General features: G+C 43.9%; 1 long non-coding RNA gene across 1 annotated transcript; it reads right to left on the bottom strand.

Annotated features, from left to right (window-relative positions):
- Positions 1-9,418: 9,418 nt before the first annotated feature.
- LOC120521080 lies at positions 9,419-15,342 on the bottom strand. The gene is made up of 3 exons (XR_005631991.1): positions 15,295-15,342; positions 11,960-12,066; positions 9,419-9,653 (listed from the first exon to the last, which is right to left on the bottom strand). It is a non-coding gene; the product is annotated as an uncharacterized LOC120521080 (long non-coding RNA).
- Between the last annotated feature and the right edge of the window lie 4,168 nt (positions 15,343-19,510).

Below are 19,510 nucleotides of genomic sequence, written 5' to 3'. Positions count from 1 at the left end.
ACATGCTACAGTTACAAAAGAATTTATTCCAACAAGGGAGCTGCTGGATACACCGTTTAGTTATATTCAATCCTTTTCTTTATGTTTAAAAATTCATTGTTTAATCTAAATTTAAGTATATACTGTAGCGACCCGTTAAGTCGAAGTCTTGAAGTTTTGCAAGCCCGAACTCTGCCGTGCATCTCTCCTAAGCTGTCGGCTAGCGGATTGCTAGCGTTATATACGCAGCTGTACCCAGCTCTTAAGATACGAGCACTTTCGTGTCCCATACACCGCAGACTCGAGGTGTCTCAGCATTAATTGCTTAGATAAAATCTTAGCAATGAATAACAACTCTGTCCTGTTGTATCTCTTTATTCACAGATAGCCAGTAAACAAAGCTTCGACATTATTGCACTGCCATGGTCAAGGTCATGCACGAAGACACATTTCACATAACCGGTACTTTTTACAAAATAAATAACCCCGGACGGCGATGACCCAAACCCACCCAACCAATTGGAACACAAACACAACAGTTATTTACAAGATAAGAAATTAATAAATACAACAGGAAAACATTATAAAAAGCAGTGAACGTACAACCTTCCTACAATGCATCACTCCGGCAGCGCTGACTGCCGGGTCGCTACATAGCCCCTCCCAAGAGGGTTTAGTGTCCTCACAACCCTAGCGTTACATTCAAAGTCTAATAAATATCCCGGCCGGCGACGAACACGCTTTGGCCTGCTTGACTCCACTACTCGTGTCAGGTTCAGTCCGGAGACTTTCAATGTCTGTCTCGACACCGAGTGTGGAGGTTGGAGAGCCACTTTGAGTTCCAATTCCTTCTGGTGCTGGGGCCAATGGGTGGTATGGTGCTAAACGATCTTTATGTAGCACCACCCGTCTGCCCCCTCCAGGCATTCGGACCCGAAAACAACTTCCGAAATCATGTCCAGAATTTCTACCGGTCCCTGCCAATGGTGTGTCAGTTTTGGGGACAACCCGTTTCCTTTGTGGGCAAAAGACCCACACTTTGTCCCCTTGCTTCAGTGCTGGACATGAGCCCGAATGTCATATGCCCGCTTCTGACGGGCTCCAGCTCCCTCTAGTGCCTCCCTGGCCAGTTGATGCACAGTGTTCAGTCGCTTTTTAATCACCGGAAATAGTCCACCCGGGCCCACCAACAAGCTCCGCTCAGGGGCGACCAAACACCAAGTCCACCGGCGCGATCTCTTCCGAACATCAGCCCCCCGGTGTGCACTGACTCAATTCCTGAACGGCCGTCCCATACGCCCACAAGACCAGAGGCAAATGTTGGTCCCAGTCTCTCTGGTGTTGACTAGTTAGGATGGCAAGTTGGGCGGCCAGGGTGCGGTTAAACCGTTCGACCAGTCCATCGCTTTGAGGGTGAAGGGGGGTGGTTCTGGTCTTCTTCACCCCCAGCCGCTGACACACCTCTTTAAACAAACGGCTCTCGAAGTTCCGCCCTTGATCACTGTGCAGTTCATTCGGGACCCCGAATCGAGTGAACATTTCATCCAGCAATTTTGAGCGGCGCGTGGAGGCACTTTGATCTGAATGGCATATGCCTCCGCCATTTAGTAAAGTAGTCCATCGCCACCAAAACAAAACGATTTCCGGCCTCGGTGATAGGGAAAGGACCCAGTACATCTACCCCAATCCTCTCCATGGGAGCCCCGACAAGATACTGCTGCAATGGCGCGTGAGAGCGTAGGCCAGGTCCTTTCTGTGCAGTACAAACGTCACAGCAGTGGACGTGCATCTCCGCATCTTGCCGACACCCGGGCCAATAGAATCGCTGCCGCAGATGCGACTGTCTTTGCATTTCCAAAGTGCCCAGATCCAGCTGCTCCATGAACCCAACGGAGGACCGTGTAACGTGAAGCCTGGGGAACCAGAAGTTGCAAACGGTCAGTTCCCCTTGGTGCCTGCCATCTTCTGTAGACACACCATCGTGCAGCTCCAGGCTGCCCCACTGAGAATGTAACAACTTGAGTTCCGGCCCTGGGAAGACACGGTTTGCCAATCGGGACATTCCTGGGTCTCCAGCCAACCCCTTACCTTCTCTAGCACCTGGTCGTTTGCCTGTAGTTGCCGTAACTGGTCAATGGTGAATGGTTCCCCTGCCCCATCAGTGTCCTCTAGCCCGGCTGCTGCTGATGATGGTCCCATACCCCTTTCTTCTTGCCGACGGCAATATCGACAGTCATTGAGGATGCATGGTCGCCTAGAGAGGGCATCAGCATTTGCATGCTGCCGTCCTGGTCGGTGTTGCACCTCGAAATCATACTCCTGAAGTATTTCTATCCACCTTGCCACCTGGCCCTCAGGTTGCCGGAAGTTTAACAGCCATGTAAGGCTAGCATGGTCAGTTCGAATTGTAAACTTAGTGCCCAAAAGGTAAGGCTTGAAGTGTCGTACTGCCAGGATCACTGCCAATAGCTCCCGCCGGGTAACGCAGTAATTTTTCTCCGGTCGACTGAGGCTGCAGCTATAGTAGGCCACCACTCTTTCTCCGGTCTCCCCTTCTGGGAGAGTACTGCCCAACCCCACATTACTAGCGTCCAGTGTCCAAAATAAAGGGTTGGTTGGGGTCAGGGTAAGCCAGGACAGGTGCACTGGTAAGAGCAGCTTTTAGTTGTTGAAAGGCATCGGCGCAGTCCTCCGTCCACTCAAACTGTTGGCCCTTACTCATCAGCTGGTGCAAGGGGCTAGCAATGGTTGCAAAGTTTTTCACTTAATCTCGGTAGTATGAGGCTAAGCCCAGAAAGCTCCGCAGCTCGGTGATGTTGGCTGGTGGGGCCAGTTGCTCACGCAGTCACCTTCGCTGGGTCGGTAGCCACCCCACTCCCGCTAACCACATGTCCCAGAAACTGCATCTGTCGGGAGAGGAGGTTACATTTCATCGGGTTCAACCGCAACCCGGCGCTACGAATGGCTGTCAAGACTTCCCTTAAATTGTGGACAGCCTGATCAAAGTCTCTGGCATGGATTAACAGATCGTCCAGATAGACCACACATCGGGTTCGGGAATGTCTTTAGGACCCGCTCCATCAGTCTTTCAAAGGTGGCCGTGTACACAGTCCAAACGGCATCACCTTGAATTGCCACAGCCCTTGTCCTATGGTGAATGCGGTTTTGTGTCGGTCCTCTGGTGCCAGTTCCACTTGCCAATACCCACTGCAAGTCCAAGGTGCTGAACCAACAGGATCCAGCCACATAATCCAATGCATCATCGATGCGTGGCAGTGGGTATGAGTCTTTTCGAGTGACTTCCTTAACCTCCGAAAGTCCACACAGGGGCGCCAACCCCCCGTTTTCTTCCGTACCATGACCATTGGTGCAGCCCAGGGGCTGTCCGAAGGCTCAATAACGTCGCTGGCTGCCATCTCACAAATCATTTCCTCGGCAGCTTGACGCTTCGCAAGAGGCAATCGGTGGGGGCGCAAACGAATGGGAGCGGCATGGCCAGTGTCTATGTGGGGTTTCACTAAATTCGCTCTAGTACAGGCCTCCTCTCGAGCCGAAAAATGTCCACAAAGTCTCTCAATAATTGTTGAAGTTGGCCTCCTGCTGTGGCTGCTCAGATGTTCCCCACGTCGACGGCCCAATTCCTCTACAGCGCAACTGTCTCAGCTGATGGGTGGTCGCGTGAGGAAAACCGCTGGGAAGCACTGGTCTGAGCTGCAACATTCTCCTGGGGGTCCCCTTGAGTCTCCTGCATCTTCCAACAACGGTCGGGAGCCGGTGAGCCGTGGTATCCAGGCAAATCCAAGCCAGCAGCCCTTCCAGGACGGTTCCAGCCCGATTGGAGCGACACAGTCTCATTACCTAGGCAGAGGACGGCCCTAGACACATCAACACATGCTCCCCAGTGGGCCAACAAGTCCAACCCAATAATGCACTGGTCTTTAATGTCCGCAAGTTGTAGAATTCGCTGGTCTGGTCCCTACCACCACAGATAACAGTTTCTTTCCGGCATTACTGTCCGCTCACCCGTAACAGTGCGTAGTTCGCTATTTGTGGGGTCCAGCCCTCTGGAAGAAGACTAGCTGTTTCTGGCAACACTTTTCTTAGCAAACAAATAGTGGACCCCGTGTCCACTAAGGCACGGCATGGCGCCCATCAATAGTGCAGTCCAGGTATAGTCCAGTGGAAAATCCACAGCGCCCAACTTTGAAGCAGTCTTTGTTGAGGGGTGCTGAAAAACGGAGCGAGGGTCCCCTCACGGCCTCACCCCGATGTCGTTTCCCTGCGGTGATGTTGTACGAGGCAACGGACTTGGGGCAGGGCAATCCCTGGCAAAGTGCCCTGGTTCTCCGCTTCGAAAACAGCAGTCTACTCGTTGTCTTTGTTCGTTGTTAGTTAGGCTTCGGGCGTGGCGTTGCCTTACGTCGGTGACTCAGCCTGTAGTACTTCTTCAGCCCGCTCAGCCTCTCGTAGTGCCTCGCTCAAATCTCGTGGCGATAGACAGACATGCTGGCGAAGACGTTCTGGTGTGAGGCCCGCAGGGCGCATGAAGACTGAGTTCCTCCCTCGCTGCTGTCGAGAAAGTAGGGTAACCTTTTCTCGTATATACCCTGATGTCAGCGGCAAATGTTCCTACACTCTCACCTTCACGCCGACGCCGGCTAGTCAGCTTTTCTCTGTTGCATTCTGCTGAGGTTCTTTGTCCAAAGCCGACTGGTGAGGAGCAGCGTGAGAGCCTGAAGATCACGACACTCTTCCGATGTCAGATCAATGAGTACCTGAAGTGTGGGACCCTCCAAGGCAAGGGCCAAGTGTATCGCAGCTTCCTCGTGGTTCCACTCATTGTGTATCGTGGCCAGGTCCACTTGTGCAAGGTAGGGCTCTAAGGGCGTCAATCCGCTGTATCGCGGCAGCTTAGCAGGTGACCGAGAAGAGGGACCGGCCGACTAGTAACCTGGGGTATATCGGTGGCTGCCGACGCCCACTCTGGCTGTGCTTGGACGATCGCGAACACTGTCCGGGGAACACTGGCACCATCAGGTCGGTCTGCCTCTTTTCCGCACAGCTCCGCTGATCAGGCGCTTTTACGTAGCGCTTGTTCTCTAAGATGGTGGTAACGCTCTACTTCTTCAAGACTCTGTTCCATGACGGCGTCTTCTAAACAGCCTGGTCTCCCACTTCTGACACCAATGTAGCGACCTGTGGTCGAGTCTTGAAGTTTTTCAAGCCGAACTCTGCCGTGCATCTCTCCCAAGCTGTCAGCTAGCGGATTGCCAACGTTATGCACGCAGCTGTACCCAGTTCTTTAAGTAACGAGCATCGTGTCCCATACACCGTGACGACTACAGTGTCTACGGCAGCATGCAGCTGTACCCAGCTTTAAGTAACGAGCACTCGTGTCCCATACACCGCACGACTCCGAGTGTCTCAGCATTAATTGCTTAGATAAAATCTTAGCAATGAATAACAGCTCTGTCCTGTTGTATCTCTTTATTCACAGATAGCCAGTAAACAAAGCTCGACATTATTGCACTGCCATGGTCAAGGTCATGCACGAAGACACATTTCACATAACCGGTACTTTTACAAAATAAATAACCCCTTCCACGGCGATGACCCAAACCCACAACTAATTGAACACAAACACAACGCTTATTTACAAGATAATAAATTAATAAATACAACAGGAAAACCCAAGAAAAATCAGTGAATGTACAACCTTCCTACAATGCATCACTCCGGCAGCGCTGACTGCCGGGTCGCTACAATACTTATTTAAGACATTGATTAAAAGTTCTTTACAAGCTACTGTAGCTGACATTACAGAGACTGCATAGGCAACTACTTTCCATTTGGGAGGCAAAGAGAAAAAGACGCATTGGATAAATGAAAGAGACAGAGAGACCTTTGAACACAGACTCAAGGGTGTCATGGTGGGGGCCAAGGGGGCATCGACTAAATACTGACATGAAGGGCATGAGAACTGATGGCATCACTGATTCTGTGTTTTATATTTCTCACCTTGCAGAGATCTGTTTTCACTTTGACATCTAAGAGTCTTTCTCTTGATCAGCCAAATTTAATCGTATATTCTTTAAACTGTAAAAACTTCTAAGGTATTGAAGTCACTGAAAATAAACCTGAAACATCACATCACTTCATCCAAAAGAGGGAGGATAGAAAGGAACATTTGGCAGTGCAGGAGACAACGTGAAATGAACAGGGTGGGTTGACTTGGATCATCAAACTAACTCTGAGTGGACAGAAAGATCACAAATTTCAAAAATGGCAGCGAGCGAAAGTTAATGGAGCAACTCAAATATGTAAAGTGTGACATATCAGCTAGCACAGAGACGTTCATTCACTCAAAGTCAGAACAGAAATAAGGACACTGGTAAAGGAAGTCAAACAGACTTTATTATGAAATTCAGATTTATTACGTACAAAGTATCACAGAGTACAGCATCTCAAGTTAAGAATACAACAAAACACAGCAATGCAAGATAAATTATCAATTAGATCAAACAGATTAAATTACATTAAATGTATCAAATTAGATCAAATCTAATAAACAGATTTTATTAAACAATTCAGATGTATTCTTCACAAACTATCAATGAGCACAGCATCTCAAATTAAGAATAAAATGGAAATCAACACAACAACACACAGCAATGCAACATTAATGATCAATTAGATCAAATGTATTAAATTAAATTAAATGTTAAAATTAGATCAAATATAATACTCAGAGTTTATTAAGCAATTCAGATTTAATCTGCATTAAGTATCACAGAGCACAGCATCTAAAGTTAAGAATAAAATGGAAACCAACACAACAACACACAGAAATGCAAGATCAACGATCAATTAGATCAAATGTCAGTCAGTCAGTCAGTCAGTCAGTCAGTCAGTCAGTCAGTCAGTCAGTCAGTCATCATCATCCTACCCGCTATATCCTAACACAGGGACACGGGGGTCTGCTGGAGCCAAACCCAGTCAACACAGGACGCTAGGCAGGAACAAGTCCCAGGCAGGGCGCCAGCCCACCGCAGTAGATCAAATGTGTTAAATTAAATTAAATGTATCAAATTCGATCAAATCTAAAAATCAGACTTTATTAAACAATTCAGATTTATTCTGCACAAACTATCATAGCGCACAGCAACTCAAGTTAAGAATACAACTAAACACGGCAATGCAAGATCATTTGTGAGACGGGCTCCTAGAACAAATCTTCAAAAGTGTAAATATATTCTAGACGATAAAATAAAAACTACTCAAGATCAAAGTATGAGAATTAAAATTATAGAGTTCAGCCACCACGACATAAGCAAAAAAAAATCAGTAAGAATAAAATTCAAATTATCAACACAAGAGACAGAGTGGAATGAGAAATGTCACTCTTAAAAAGTCAAATCATCAGCAGTTGGCTTAAGAGAGTCCATAAGTGATAAAACTTGTGTTAAGACTCGGACATTAACTAACACAGAATAGACGTCATGTCATGTGGTACTAAACGCTTCTTCACGATGGCAGCTCTGATTCAGATAAATGCTCAGTGATGTTCAGTTTTTGCTCCCTTCCAGATGTTCTCCATTTTTGTATGTTTGTCATAACGAATGGCTTCAGATCTTTAGACTAAATGTAAATCTATGACAGGAATCAGAGTAAACGTATCACACCATTTATAAGTTGCTGCCTGCCCAAGATATTGAAGTAATAAAGTAACCCTAACAGCTGTAGCCATGTGTAAGAGAATTGTCTCTTTAGTGAGTCACACAAACAGCTGATCAAAGATCACTGATTAAAGACACAGCCAGCCTTACTGAATCTAAACCTCTCCATATGTTGTCACTTGCCGTGACAGTGAAGTTGTCACCCTAAGGGTTCTAGAATCACGACTTTAGAAAAAAAATTCAAAATGGGGCCCCCCCGGGGGGTTGGGGTTTTAAAAAGTAAATTCATTTTTAAAAATTTTTAAAAAAAGGGTAAAGGTAAAAAAGTAAAGTCAGTCCCAGTTCAGTCAAATTTAAAAAATTCATCCAAAAAAAAAACCCTGTATCCTAAAATAAAAGGGGGTTTTAACCAAAACCCAAAATAAAAGGACCTTAAAAAAAAACCCTAAAAAGGGGGGTAAAGAGAGAAAAAATGGAAAAAATTGTTTAAGATCAAATTAAAAATTAAAAACAGTTTTTATTAAAAATTTTTTACTAAAACTTTCCACGAAGGAAACCTAATTAAGAAAACCCAAAGGTAATGAAAGTTTTGGGGCCCCTTTCCAAAACCCAAATTTTAAAATTTTTAAAAATAATTTTCTAATTTAAAAAATAAAATTTTTATAAGGGAATCAAAGTAAAAAATTAAATTTTATGGGTTACCCCGCCTAAGAAAATTGAAGAAAAAAATAAAAAACCCCAAAAGGCGAGGAATGAAAAATTGCCCTTTTTAAAAGAAAATCACACAAAAGGGGCCTTGATAAAAGGAAAAACCAAATTAAAACACGGGCCCAGTTTTTCCCCTTACGGAAGATCACTGAGTCTTGAGATCAAAGGAAATCTCAGATGAGATGAAGAAAATCGCAAGTGAAATCAGGAAAGTGTCAGCCATTGCTAAGGCTCTGTGACTCCACGGCACCGCAGTGACAGCCATCATCTCAAAAACATTCAGAAAAGAGCAACATCTTCATAGGAAGAGCTGGCCTGCCAATAGTGGGGCAGCAATGAGAGTCCAGAAGAAACACCCAAAGAGTTTCAGAGCCTGCGTCAAACTGCTAACTTGTACTAACAGAAGTGCCGACATGAACAGTTGATGCTCATGAAAGTCTGATCTCAAATTATAAATCACAGAGTGTTTAGTTCTTATTACTGCTGCTAAAGTTACTGAGACTCTGATCTGCAATGACACCTTCACATCGGTCACTGAGGTGTTGGATTAATAACTTTGTTCATTGAATAAAGAAAGCAGTGATTTAAAAACTGTACTGTGTCTTTCCTCAGGTCTCCTTTTTTTCTAATATTTCATTTCTCTAAAGGTCAGAGGTCATGCATTGTGTAAAATATGTAAAAACAGAACATACTAGGAAGGGGGTAAATACTTTATCACGTCACTCAAGACACACACAGGTTGGTGACGTATCTTCATTTTACTAAATGCTGAAAGGACTTGAATGTGTTGCTTGTTACACAAATATAAAATAGTTTTATAAAACTCAGAACTGTGCATTTCTTCTCATATGTAAATGAAGCTTTATCATTTCATCAGTTATCTATAACCACCATGAGCAGTTCAGGGTCCGGGGGTCTATTTAGTGAGAACTGAGAAGAAGTCACAGACCAACACTGACATTACAATAAGATGGCAGCTTTCATTTCCCCAGTCCTGTATGTAGAGTATGTTGTCACTCACTACCTCTGTCACCTACATGACAAAGTGGACGTGAACGTCTGGACTCGGCTCAGACTAGCAGCTCTGTGATTTACTGATGAAGTGATCCTTACGATTACAGAAGACAGCGGCTCTGGCAGGTGACTGGAACTCTTGATAGAAGTTTAAATACGAAGAGGAAACGCAGCGGACTCACAGATCCATCGTGATGTCTCTCCACAGTTGTAGTTATACACCTTGGTCAACTGCACGTTTATCCCAAACACTCTTCTTTGTCGTCATCGCTGGCTCTGAAACACAAGACGAGCTGTCAGTCTTTCTCCTGACCTCACTGACCTCGTAGGCTCACAAACATCACCTGACTTCAGACATTAAACAGATGAAAGGCCACCAGAGGATTGTAAGTCAGCAGTGTGGCTAATAAACTGAAATTCAATACTCACTGTACACGGGCAGGCTGGGCCTCACTTAGCCATGGTGGGTGAATTAAACTAAATTATAAAGGACACTCATAATAGAAACCATACTGGACGATGACCCCCCACACCCACCCCACCCTGAGTCAGGGTCGTCATTGTTGAAGATCTCAGCTGACAAACTCTTCATTCGTATATCTCATTCAAATGACACAACTCGACTTTTAAAGATATATATAAGGTCCTGTATATTAGCACAGAGCTCTCTGAACATTAGCAGACACACTTTTGATGGTTTCTTAGATATTCCACTACATAAAATTAGTAATGCTGGGTTCAAAACCACTTAATCTTTGTAAAATGAATGAATACGTCAAAGCCTTCATTGTGATTTGTGTAACTTGACCGTTTTTTCCGTGTTGACTGGCGTGACTTTGAGGCTGACGTCTAGAAATGCTGCCATTGCTTCCTGCTCTCTGCCTGAATACACTTCTGCTAATCTGCAGTAGCCGTCCTCAGACACACGACTCACTAGTTCACTTTATCAGGCCTCTGATGATTCTGAAGACTTCGGCCTTTCTATTCTACTAAAGCCTCATGGCCTCGTTAGCCTTTATTACAGAGTGCCAACTGCTCTTCTCTGTGCGGCCATCAGTGCTGCGGTGTCTCTTGTGTCCCTTAACCTGCTGATGACCTCATTTAAGAGCTCAGTAGACACTACGGCTCAACATCTGACCTAAACTAATACATACAAATACCATTTAACAATTTAACATTTGATGACAATTCAGTTTATAAATGAAGACATTTGAACACGTCACCTAAAAGAACCAGTGGTCCCTCCATTGTCTAAACCACTTCATCCTGAACAGGCGCCAAGGCAGGAACAATCCCTGAACAGGGAGCCAGTCCATCAGAGCAGAGAGACACACACTCCAGGGCCAATTTAGCATCGCCAATCCACTGAATGTGTGTGTCTGTGGAGCACCAGGAGGAAACCCACGCAGACATGGAGAGAACATGTGAACTCAAACACAGGGAGGACCGGGGTACCCTTGTCATCTTACAGCGGTGTGGCAGTGCTACCAGTGTGCCACCCAAAAGAAAGAACCAAACCTGTGTAACTACATCTATGAGGACATGACAGTGAAGCCTTCTGTTACTAGCAGATGACACACCATCACTACACGTGACAGACACATGCTGATGACAGCCCACCTGTGTCTGTCATCGTTCATCTGCTGTCACATTTCATGTGTTGTGTTGGACTCCTCGTCTCTTCTTGGTATTGAACTGTTCTCACTGCTCTATGGGATACGTGGATTGTGAAGAGTGATAATAACATGAACTAAAACTTGACAAGTCATCATATTGTACTCACACCATTAATAAGACATGAAGATGAATGTGGGGTAGCGTGATGAAGCTCTGCCCAAGTGTATGGTACCTGGCTATTTCAGAGTTTGGCTGCCCTGTGCCAGTCTGGCTTTTGGGCAGATTTTGGGCTCTTTCCTGTGTGGATGGTGTGCAGCTCCTTCAGTTGGATACTGCAGGCAGGAATAGAGTTGTGTGGATGAGTGGACTCTTTATGACCAACAACATCCCATAATCTGCCTATTATATGTCAGCTATCACACCCGCAGTAGTCCACTTTGTGTCCATTCACACTCCTACCTCAGTCGCTTCGGCTCCTCACTGTCCCTGTGTCACCCTGTGGCCTCGTGGCACCTCAGCCGGGTGTTTAAGTTCAGAGATGACATTCTCACTTATTTACTTGTAGTTTGGTTTACTGCACTGCACAGCGTTTGTCATTTGTAACATATTTCATTATTGTCTTCAGAGCTCTGAGAAACGACATTCATGACTACATGTGTAAGGCCAGCAGTACTGGCAGGATTAGGGAAAGGAGTCGGTAAACGTGAAGTCAGCAGTCAGCAGCCATATTTATGTGATATTTATACAAAAATGGTGTGTGATTCAATAATGTCAGAAAGGCACAAATTATTGTGATGTCCGCTCATCTGTTTTATGTTATCAAATAAGACAGCAGACAGTGTGTTTGTCACCTCTAATGACAGTAAAGTGTCATCTGTAGGTCACCCCCTTTCTGCTCCTGCCTAATACGGTTTTGGAGCTCATTAGTCAAAGTGAGACGTCTCGACTGAAAGGAGTCTTCTTACCTCTTGGACTTCACAGGTTCAGCGCCCATCCTGGTAGATTTGTTTTCTTTACTGATGTCATATCCGCCAATCCAATAATAACCTATTGGTTTACGTTTTATAAAGTCCTGATAAGAAAACATGAAATGAAGAAGTTGATGTACAGTTGAACTTGCATGTGTCTTTATTGTATTGAATTATCTTCTCTTAGTCACAATCATTAAAACACATTTCACCTCCTTTTTTTTAATATATACTGACCTGAGTGTCACTTATAAATGTAACAAACAAAACTCTCAGTGTGTCACCTGCTTTTATAATAAACTGAGCTATTGTGTCACTTCTTGTGTCACTTGAGCAGATGGCAGTGATGTCCAACACTAATAATGTGTCAGTGTGCTAACAGAGTTACTGGATAATAAATACAACATCAATGGGGGAAATCTCACAAAAACCCCAGCACCTCAATGGAAATCAACCAATGATAGAATCTGCAGACATTTGTACTGATTTGGGTCTTAACAGGGGCCTGTCACCTCAGAAGGGCAGTTCAGTGGCATTCTGTGATTTATTTGGAGCGACGCAATGGTCACCTGGGGCTTCATGCATAACGCCATGCGTTGAATTAACACTATAACATTGCATACGGACAAAAGTGGAAATATTCGTATGGACAAAAGTGGAAATAGTCCTACACACAAAAAAATCCAGATGTATAAATCTGTGCGTTTGCCAACTTCCGCATTATTCCGCTCCTTAAATCCCGGTCAGCGTGAAAAGTAACGCATGTGCACGCTCCTGCTGTCCCGCCCCGTCTCCTCCCAGAATTACGCCTCTTTGAATATGCAAATCAATTTAAATAGCCCTTAAGCTCAGCGTTCTGTGAAAAGACAATGGCAAAAACGCAGGGGGAAATAGAAGAATGTCAGCGAATACCAGGTGGAGGCAATGAAAAACGTACTATTTGTTGGTTTAAACAGTGGTATAAAATAAACAACAAAAGGAAGTTGATCGAGTGACAAAGCTCAGGTTCTCAAAGTCGCACACTGCCCGAATAAAAAACAAGTTGTCAGATATCAAAGTCGCTGTGAAATGACGAGTCGTAGCCCACCATCTGAGTGTCATATGAAAGCTTATTAGGTTACAGAGAAAAAAAAAAATAGGCACACGGTGTGAAAAAGCTCACAATGTCAACTTTAATCTCGAAATTTCCACTTTAATCACGCAGTTTATTTTGTCTTTAAAGTAGAACATCAATAACTTCATCTTAAAATCATTTAATTTACTAGTTTCTCAAATCCCATCGTAACTAAAGCAGCACGTTAAATGCTTTGTTTTGAATGTGTTCTTCTATGTGCGTGAATCACTACGTGCTTCTTAAACAGGCTTTCTCTTCCTCTGACAGGACACAGAATCCATTACATATGTGATATTACAGCTCTCTGAATGATTAAAATACTGAGATGTATACGTGATATCATTTTCATGATGATAGGAGTTAAAGCACGTTATGAAACATGGGGACACGGCGGCGCAGTGATAGTGACGAGCTGGCGTCCTGTTCAGTGATTGTTCCTGCCCCACGCAAGATGCTTTGTGCGACCTTCGATGAAATAATTTATTTCAGCAGTACTGTCTCTTTCAAACGTACTAAGCTCCAATTCCTGTCCTTCCTTTTCTTACTCCAAGTACCCAATCGCCACACAATAAGCTCCTTAATAGACGTTAAGTCATCTGTAAGCTTAGAACGCTGATTCTTCAAAACGTTTAAGAAACATTGAAATATCTTCGTAATTCGTGTTTAATTATTCTATCCTTCCAGTGTCACGCCAGCACCAGCAAGAATACAGCACGAGGCAGGAACAATACGTGATCGGAGCGCCAGCTTCTCACTAGTGCTGCTCCCCCGTGTCCTCACATGTTTAATCATTAACAATATAGATTATTTAAATGAAGTTAAAGGTTTATCTGTATAATGTAATAAACATATTTTGCTGCATTTCATCTTAATAATGATATCGTCATCATATGTAAATACGCGCTTTATAAAGTGGCTCAGGTTGTGTAATATTATAACTGTAGTGTAAGTTTACAGTGAGGTGATTGTACTAATAAGTCCTAACAGTTCTACAAGGAGCACTTGATGGACTGATGGAGTGCGTTTAGAGTTCTTGAGATGAAACTGTTTGTGAACCGCGAGGTCCGTACAGGAAAGGCTCTGAAGCCGCTTGACGTATGAGATCAGTTAAATAGACAGCATGGCTGAGGCAGCGTGTGCTTGATGCTGTATATCGATAATTCTCTCTCCGATCAGCTGCTCCGAGTGGTGCTGTGAGAGGAATATGGAAAAGATGATATGCTGAGGCAACTCCTAACGGGAGCAGCTAAAAGAAGAAGAAGAAGGTGCAGTGAGAGTAACAACGCTAAAGCAGCTATGGTATTTGGAATCATTCTGTGCACCATTATATTGTTACAGGTTAATTACAATCAGATACATTAAACTAATAAACAATATGCGGTTAGTTTCAGTGTATTTATAAAGCCACGTCAGGGATGTGGATCTAAAAGAGAAATGGTAACCCCACTGGAACAGCAGCACTGCTTTGATGTTGGGTGCCGCCAGTCTGTAAAACCGAGCGGAGATCTTGTGTACGACAGGGTATGATGTACGGTGGAAATGTGTGTGGCTTTACACCAAGTTAGTTTAATACATCACGATTGAGTGTGGAAATGGGCTTACGCAACATTTTTGTGAATACGTACCATTTATACATGAGGCCCAAGGTGATTTTAATGAAAAAATGAAGAGCAAATCTTAAATTGCTTTATATACTAATTGACTAACTCATCACCAGTAACCCTTTTGTCCATTGCGTATCTCCCAGACATCCAACCAAAAACCAGAAATGCATGTAAACGTAATGTAGAAATGGCAACTCTAAGAGCTTCTGGAGCCAAGAAAGAAGAAACAGCAATCTAGGATTGACAGCACGTCTGATGACGTCAGTTGTAGCAAATGAACAAAGACGTAAAGAGTCCTCTGAGAGAATCTTTACTTTCTCACACAGTCAGCACTAAACAAAGGGTCACTGAGACTTTGATTAAAATGGCAGTCGCTCTGAGCCTTTGAAATGAGTTGACTGACTCTCCAGATCCATTGGAGGAATCTGCTAAAGAAAGACATTCCTGCTTTAATAACATACTGAGCTGACTGCACTTCATCTTAGGCCTTCTGGGATTGTTCTTGAGATGCACTTTCAAAGTGTTTTATTTTTAATGGTCCTGTCCTGACAGTTTAACTTACAGTATACAGTTTGAAGACAGTCATTTTAAATCCACCTGCGTAAATGACATACCTGCACGTCAGAACTTTCTATATTCACTAGTCGTCCACGCCTTGTCTCAAGACTAATCACGCTCGCCTTCCAGGTCAGCCAATCAGTGGAGATGAAGTAACACTTGGAACTGAAGAGGACCCAGCCTGGTTTACATAGAGAGCAAGTGTTATCTGTGGAAAACGAAACAAAAGAGGAAATAAAAAATAAGGGATTAGATGAGCAAGGAGCCCCCAGTCTACTAACCCTGCAGCAAAGCACTCACCGGGAGACGTGTTTGTACCATCGCAGTAGATTTCCTTCAGAACACTGAACTGCTTGGTCACTTCATCAACTTTCTCATCCAGAGTTGCATACCGAGACAGTAAGTTATCTCTGCTCTCTTGTAGATCACTGTAGTTTGTTTTCAACTCATAAATTATGTTAACAAGTCTTTTCTGCATATTAATGTACTCTTTGGTCACTTTATTATGTTTCTCATTCAGAATTACGTACTGAGACTGTAAGTTATCTCGGCCATCTTGTAGATCACTGTAGTTTCTTTTCCATTCAGAACTTACGTTAAAGAGTCTTTCCTGCAGTTCACTGTTGTTTCTGTTGCATTCAAGCTGTAAATTCTCTCGGCTATCCTGAAGATCACTGTAGTTTGTTTTCAATTCATAAATTATGTTAACAAATCTTTCTTGCAGATTAATGTACTGTTTGGTCACTTTAACATATTTCTCATTCAGAGTTGTGTGCTGAGACTGTAAGTTATCTCGGCTTTCTTGAAGATCACTGTAGTTTCTTTCCCTTTCAGAACTTACGTTAACAAGTGTTTCCTTCAGATTACTGAACCCTTCGGTCAGTTCATCAAGTTTCTCATTCAGAGTTACGTACTTTGACTGCAGTTCACTGTACTTTCTTTTCCTTTCGGCCTTCAGCATATCTCGACTTTTCTGCAGTTCACTGTTGTTTCTTTCGTCTTCGGACTGCAGGGTAGCCTGATCCTCAGACAGAGCGCTGTACTTACTGGTCAAGATGTAACTTGGATTTCTTAACTCCTCCAGCTCTTGATCCTTGTGATTTAATTTTATGAAATCTGAGGAAATCAAATCATGTCATACAATCAGTAATATAAAATAATATATCTTTACACGTGAGTTAAGAGTGCTCTCAGTTTTGCAGTGATAAAGAATCCCTTGCCATGTTTCCTGCTCATTTTACTCCATCACAGTTTGTAATGACAGATGAAGATTGTGCCTTACTAGTTTCAGTGTGGAACAGCAGCTCTGTTTTTCACCTTTTATTTTAATCAACGTAAAGTGGGTATGAACAAGCTGAGATAGACTTTAATCTTTATTTGTTATTTGTGTCAAGTCTCAACATCCGGGCCCTTACCTGACCTCAAACAGTCCACATGACCCCTAGTAGGTCGTAACCCAGAATGGCACAGTGTGTCACGCATGTGTGTCCTTAGGTCACCTTCTGGTCTCTTCTGAGGTAAGCCTATCGTTTTCATTATTTTAATTTCAAGTAAACAGGGTGACCCGATTGGCACCCCATCATTTAGCCCAAGTCCTGTCCTTCCTTATTCTGATGACAAGTGGAGTAGTCAGAAATCTGCCAACCTGGTAGAATTAGCCCAACAACTAGCAGACCAGTTAAACCAGTTACAAATTCACCACAGGCAGACGTGGCAGAAGCCAAAGCACAGCTTGAGGCAGCGGAAGCCCAACACCTTGGACGAGGACAGGGACCGGCCCAACTGAAGTCCTAATGTGTCCACAAGATGATGTTGAGTTGTACCTGCTGATTTCTGAGCACACTGCTGCCTGGCACCGCTGGCCATCATGAATGGGCACATCTACTCAATGCCTTCCTAACAGGTGAAGCACAACAGGCATATTATGATTTGGAGGAAGAAGATGGGTACATGACAGCACAAGGTTAACAAATCCTGCAGTTTTAGCCCTTGGCGTCACAGTGATAGCCTCTGGTCAGTGGTCTGTCAACAGGATCAGAGCTCCATAAGGCAGTGCACTTATCACCTGAAGGACGCCACCTCTTGGGAGTGCCTCGCTTTTACAGTTCAAGGACTCCAAAGGGCATGGCCAGTTACCCTCAGTGGGCATCCTCTCTGACCTCTGGGGGATAAGAGACATACAAGTGTTAGCAATCGTGTCCCCTGGTGTCCCAGACTGGTAGTGCTTACCTCAGATGAGCCCAGAGGGTGACCCCCAAACACACATGTATGACAAGTGCAATGCAGTAAGAAAGAAGTCAATAAATAGTCCATAAAAAGGCCGTTCAATTGTGGAGGTTAAAAACAGACAATCAATACTTTAAAGTCTCTCGTTGAAATGATTCAAGGCATCAGGTCAGTCTCCTCGACAAGATAAGCACACCTCTCTCAGCCCCCATCAGCTGACTCTCGTCCCACCTGCCCTCTCCAGCTTCCCGACACACCTAGCCGGCCCCCCGTCATCACATATGCTGCATTTTCTCTTCACTGTTTTCATCTTTAACATTAGTGACGTCTATTGAGATGACAGTTGAGTATTTTGTTGTTAATGTTTCTTCAGAACAGTAAATGATAATTTAGGGCGCATTACATGATAAATACATAAAACGAGACAACAAATGCACTCGTCTCCTAAACTCCACTGGTCTTTAGAAGTTAAACATAACTTAGGCTGGAGGAGGCTGTGATGCGGACCCTGGACGACAGCAGTTTAAAGAGAGGGAATGGAGTCAGGAGACGACACAGACAGATAACTGGGAGACAAATATTTAAATAAGCAAAGAAGGGGGAGAGGGGGGTGTTGATTGTTTTTATTTTTATATTTATAATTATTTTTGAATTCTATAAATGTTAATTTCCCCTTCATCACAAATAAAGTATAATCAGTTCTAAAAGCACTCCGCATGTGATCTAATGTTAAATATCCTGAGATTTCTTATACAATGTGATGACGCCACAGAGTAACGCAGGACCACAGCAGAGCGTCCCAGAAGTAAACCAGTATGTCTCATATAAGAGTAGTCTCAGATATTAAACTGGGATTACCTCACAGCAGTAACACAGCATTGTAGCGGCTAGCTAAGTGCCCTGAAGAGGGAGGGGCTGGATGTCTGATTGACAAGTGACCTGTCACACAGAGATGCAGGCTCTGCATTGCACAAGTTTCACGAAGGTCTGCACTTCATCCATCAAGCCTGTGAAGACTCAAGATGGCAGAGGACCAAATAAACAGCAGACCCACGAAGAAAATGAGGATGGGATTTGGTTGATCATGGGGAGAGAGCATGTCAGTATGAAGGACCATCAGCGATCCTGGCTGTGCTCCACGATGGGGATGGCACACGAGTAGCAGCTGGTAAGAGTGGCACAGTGCAATTTGACAGGTTAGTCTTCCTGAGATATGGAGGGAGATTTGTCATTATTACTTGAACACACCAGTTATGGGGTCTTAACTGCTGTTTATTAGGAGTGTCAGCCTCTACATCTTAGTATTTATAACAGCATCTTTAACATGAGAGTGGTTTTAAATATTAGCTGCTCAGACGCACTTGCTGTATAACTAGTTTATGAAGGGTTGTGCTTTGTAATAATGTAGAAATAGTCAAATATCTTCTGCCATTAAAGTCATTCCCAGGTTAATTTATGATATTCGGTGTCAGAGGATCACCTCCAGGTTTATCAGAGGTAAGCGATGCCACTGCAGGGCGAGAGGGGGCGCAGTCACTAACATTAGAGCCAACCCACCTACAGCCAGTGCCACCTTTGAGATGTCATTTATGTTCTGCATCAGGACAGAAAATCAGTAGGCCATAAAGGTAAAAGAATAAAAGATCAAGATATGAAATATTAAAAATAAAGAGTTAATAAGTAACACAGTATTGTAATCTATACTAATAAAAGGCAAAGCCCTCACTCACTCACTCACTCACTCACTCACTGACTCATCACTAATTCTCCAACTTCCCATGTAGGTAGAAGGCTGAAATTTGTCAGGCTTATTCCTTACAGCTTACTTACAAAAGTTGGGCAGGTTTCATTTCGAAATTCTACGCATAAGGGTCATAACTGGAAGCTATTTTTTCCCATATAATGTAATGGAGTCTTGAGTTGAGATGATGGCGGAGTTTAGTGTGTGACATCATCACGCCTCCTACGTAAAAGTACAGAACAAGGAAGAACTCCAGCGATGAGCACAAAACGCCATTTCACAATTGAGAAGGCAGAAAAACATTA

Source organism: Polypterus senegalus, chromosome 2 (genome assembly GCF_016835505.1).
Source record: "Polypterus senegalus isolate Bchr_013 chromosome 2, ASM1683550v1, whole genome shotgun sequence".
Lineage (NCBI taxonomy): Eukaryota > Metazoa > Chordata > Cladistia > Polypteriformes > Polypteridae > Polypterus > Polypterus senegalus.
The sequence above is the reverse complement of the archived record's forward strand: the minus strand, read 5'-3'. Positions and strand labels throughout refer to the sequence as shown.